This window comes from Triticum urartu, chromosome 7A (assembly GCF_056163025.1).
Source record: "Triticum urartu cultivar PI428250 chromosome 7A, HENAU_Tu73, whole genome shotgun sequence".
In the NCBI taxonomy this organism is placed as follows: Eukaryota; Viridiplantae; Streptophyta; class Magnoliopsida; order Poales; family Poaceae; genus Triticum; species Triticum urartu.
In genome coordinates, this window is record NC_141879.1 from 751632051 (window position 1) to 751637248 (window position 5198).

A 5198-nucleotide genomic window follows, 5' to 3' on the forward strand; every position below is an offset into this window, starting at 1 on the left:
CAAACCTAGGAGCACCCCTTCCTGCATATCCATACAAGACCTGAGTAGGCGGGTCGAGGTCCTACGAGGTACCCACTACTTGGAGTACCCTCCCACCAAAAAATGATGTGTGGTTCGGTGGTTCGACCAGAAATGCTATGCTCACGCACAAGACTACCCCTCTTCACGAAAGCTTCGCGGGGATCTTTACTACTTTACGACGACGGGGGACCGCCCGTAGGGGGTTTACTGCACAAGGCCCCTGCAGAGGAAAAGCTTGATCCCAGCGAATAGAAGATGCTTAGCTCCGCACAACATAGGGATTGGCACGCTTTCGGAAAGAATATAGAATAGTAGAGGATCCAGCATGTAGGACACGGCGATCATTAGAAATTCACGAATTAGAAATGCTGTAATATACTATTTCCCAAAACTTCTCATACCAGACCAACCCACTGAAATGCAAATAGGGATCAGAAATGTGGTCAATATCACGAAGAATAATGAAAGACCGTCTATACCCATATACAAATGGATGTTTTCATAAGGAAGCCATCGAAGGCTTTCCACAAATTGAGATTTGGCCGTAGAAGGATCGAATTGTATCCGAGGAATAGGGGGATACAAAAAAGTAATAAGAGAAACGCACAGACAAATCAATCGTATCGGTCTTATTGAAGAATTTGGAATGAAAAGAGGAGTAATGCTTCCTAACACGGGACAGAGAATAGGACCACTTAGATCGAAATAGCATTCACAGAAATAACATAGAGTAGAATTGAACATTGAAAAGATTAGTTTACAACAGTCAATCAAAAGATGGGGCGCCAAATTAATAAACAATAGGGGTCTTTCTGTGCAAGTCAGCTGAACACCGTAATTGATGAGTGAGTAGGTGGGTTAGGTGCACCCCTCGCCCAGTGGGAAGTCATGAGGCTAGCCCCCCCCCTAAATGAAGAAGTAGTGGGGCCCCCTGCCCGCCCACGTATGCGCCTTTATTTAGATTCTAACTAAATATTCTACTGAACTTTATCCAGGAATCTTTCTAAAGAATCCATCTGGCAAAACGCAATTTGTCGATTTCAATCTAAGGTGCACCTTGCCTTTTTCAGGTAGCTTTGTTACGCCTATTCAGCTAGGTGGGGCATTGGTCATAGCCGAAGTCGAAGGGAAAAAAATAAGGTAATGAGATGACGGTGCCATCAAGAAGTTTTCGACGAACGTAGTAGCGGCCAAAAATGAAACTCTTGCATTAAAGACCGGATTTGACGCAAGATGAATGGTGTTGGGGTTTTTCAAATGAAACCCGCGATCAGAAAGTCACCAACGGAGCCATACAATCTATCTAGTAGTGTGCCATGGCACGGTACTCCGCTTTGGCAGTGGAAGGAGCAACTGTCTATTGCTTTATCTCATCCAAGATAGTGTCTCGTCTCCCCATAAAATAGATAAGCCTGTAGTTGAGCACCTATCTGAAGGCCCAATCGGCATCAGTAGTTGCACACAACTCTAAAGAAGACGATGATGGGAAAAAGGATGGCTCGAGAAAAGGTACCTCGAATATATCTAAGAATCTGATGAACTGCTGCAAAGTGAACTGACTGGGGGGCAGCCATGAAAGGCTGACTTTCTTAGGAAAGGCCATCTGGGCAAGAGATTGTCAGATAAACCAAACTGCCGACCTACTGTCTGTACTGCGTCGGAACAGATAATGGTGAGCCATCAGTCGGACGGAGTTTAACGAAAAGCTCCAAGGGAGTGTCAACAGTCTTCTCATCATTGAGTTGAGCTCGAGTGATCAAGTCATGACGTTATTTGATCTGAGATACCAAATATCCAAGAGGAGAATGTGCGACCTCCATGCCAAGAAAAGGCTTAGGGCGCGTCAGCGCCTTCATAGCACATAATTGATGAAGGCGACACTTGATCAGCGATATGGTAACACAGTAATCAGCAGTCAGTTTGATATCATCAACATACAACAACAGAATAGCACGTCCTCGAGGATAAACTGATACGAACATGGCCGAATCATGATCACTCCGAGCAAACCCTGCCTGGATAACATAATCATTGTGCTGAACTTCAAAAACCTACGCTATCGGGGCTTGTTGAGACCATAGATCGCTTTGCGTAAAGGACAGACAAGAGAAGAAGTCAGAAGGGCAGGTTCTCTTTCATCCGTCTTTTCTAGGTGCGCATCTCCTTCTACTAAAAGTAGGGGTGGTTGCCATAGATAGATTGGGTCATTCGTAACCTGAGCAATAACCGATGCTACTACAGCAATAACGAAAATAACCGATGCTACAGCAGAAACTACAGCTATACGTGGCGGCCCCACACGTAGCTTTGTTTAACAAGCATCACCCTTCCTTTCTTTTCAAATGCTTCCTCAGTCAATCAGCAGCTTATTCGATTCCTATTCTTATTAAACATCTGATATAGATGGTGGGAACAATGAAGCCGATTCTTCATCTGTAGGTTGCAATCCGTATGATTTCTTTTCTCGATCTCCTACTTGTGTTTCACCTCGCACCTAAGCATCACGTTCCTAGGGACAGAGACATCTGCGCTCTAAGGCAATCATAGTACTACCAGTATGGTTACATCGTTCTGCAGGCAAGCTTCAACTTCAAAGTCACCTGATTTGGCACCAGCCAAAGGAGTAGGAACAGCAGCTGGGGAAGCACCATTACCATCCATCGGATGTTTTGTGAACAGCCCCCTCTGTTCAATACCGATACCTGTCAGATTCCATAGCTGATGAATCTCTTTCTTTTTCCACTCTTTCCTCGTCACGCAAGATGCTTTTTTGGCACAAACCTAGTAGTTATTTGTCCTGCTGATCTTGGGTGAACTGATGACACTGATGCTCCAAGACCAAGAGTTTTCACAGCCAAAGCTATTGAAGTTGCTCCCTCCCATGAATCACAGCTTTCTGGATGCACTGCTTCAACACCATGGAGCAAGATAGAGAAAAAACTCCTATCCCATTTGATCGAGCTGAACCCACCCACCGCCGGGCAGGTGCATCAGCCTCTTCTTTCTATTTTCTGACAGGGCTACCCGCACTAGCCTCTGACCTCTACTTCAAAACCTGAACTTCATAGATCCGAAGCCTAAACCTTCACTACTTCCATCACTTCACAGAGCAGGTCTTGTTTTCAAACTTGCTTTCGGGTTAAGTGCAGAAAATCAATTCAATATTCCTGTCATTGAGGATCTATTAGATGAGCTACATGGTGCACAACTATTTTCCAAACTTGATTTGAGATCAGGTTATCATCAGATAAGAATGAGAAGAGAAGACATTCCAAAATTTTAGGACATATTTTTGTCATTATGAATACTTAGTGATGCCATTTGGACTCACTAATGCACCTGCTACCTTCCAATCTTTAATGAATCATGTTTTTGCTCCGGAAATACCTTTTGGTATTCTTTGATGATATTACGATATATAGCAAGACCAAACAAGCTCATCTCAAGCATCTAAAGTTAGTCCTGGACATTCTAAGGTAATAAAAACTATATGCTAAGATTAGCAAATGCAGTTTTCCTGTCCCTCAAGTGGAGTATTTAGGGCATGTTATCTAAGGATAGGGTATATCTACAGACCCCCACAAAATAGTTGCCATCAAAGAATGGCCAACACCTAAGACTATCACTCAGTTGAGGATTTTTCTTGGTATGGCTGTAGAAAAAGAAGATTTGTCATGAATTATGGGATAAATTCTAGGCCACTTCATGACTGTCTAAAAAAAGAATCATTCCAGTGGCCAGATGCTCAAATTGAGGCCTTCACAACATTGAAGAATTGTCTAGTCACTGCTACTGTTATGGCTTTGCCTGATTTGACCCTACCATTTACTTTTTAAACAGATGCATCAGGTCAAGGTATTGGTTCTGTCCTCATGCAACAAGGCAGACCAATTGCTTATTTCAGTAAAACCCTTGGACCCAGAAATGCAGCTATGTCAACTTATGATAAGGAGAAGCTTTAGCTATTTGTGAATCCTTGAAGAGATGGCGCCACTACTTTCTTGGTTCCCAATTCTTTTATTGATCAAAACTGATCAATAGAGCCTTAAATACATCACAGAACAAAAAGTCTCTGAGGGCATCCAGCACAAGCTTATGTGAAAATTGCTTGAATTCAATTACAAGATTGAATACAAAAAAAAGAAAACAAGGTTGCAGATGCTTTGAGCAGAAGAGATTCTCTTATGATGGCAGTCACTCCAGTTACTCCTGCTTGGGCTTCACCTGTAGAAACCAGCTACACTAATGATGATCACTGCAAATCTCTGCTTGAGAAGCTCACTGTATCAGCCAATGCAACACCCCCTTAGACTCTTCATTCTGGCATTTTGAGATATAAAGGAAGAATATATGTGGGATCAAATGCTGTTCTTAAACACCAAATCATTGATTCACTTCACAACTCTCCCATATGAGGCCATTCAGGCATTGTGGCTACTTATCAAAGTGTAAAAAAGCTATTTGATTGGCGCCAGGCTAGGAGATTGAAACTTTTCTACATGAGTGTGGAGTTTGCCAAAGAGTCAAGGGAGAGCATTGCCACTACCCTGGTCTCCTAGATCCACTACCATTACCGACTTCTGCTTGGACTGACATCTCCCTGGATTTCTTTGAGGGTCTTCCCAAATCATTGGGCAAAGAAGTCATATTGTTTGTGGTGGACAGGTTCACTAAATATTCTCATTTCATTCCCCTTGCTCACCCTTATATAGTACAATCAGTCTCTCGTGCTTTCATGGATAATGTTTTTAAGTGGAATGGATTGCCAAAGTCAATAGTCTCTGATAGAAACTGGATATTCACAAGTAACATGTGGCAGGCCTTCTTCAAAGACTGCAAGTGAAATTGAGGTTTAGCTCTGCCTATCGCCCACAATCAGATGGCCAGACAGAACGTGTGAATCAGTGTGTGTAAAATTACTTGTGTTGCATGGTTTTTCAGCAACCAAGGAAGTGGGCTAGTTTGGATCAAGCAAATGCCACTTGGGAGGAGGCCGACTTCATCAAAGGTCTCTTTCCGGAGTTCTATACAGCTCCTATTCGTGGTTGGTGCCCTAATTCCAACACTTGACAATGCTTTGGGGGAGGTATTGTCATATCTGAAGATTACAGTACCTAACGCTCGATTGAATTCAGAGTGCTGCCTTACTTCATCTGCCGTGAACGGAGCCAAGAGGC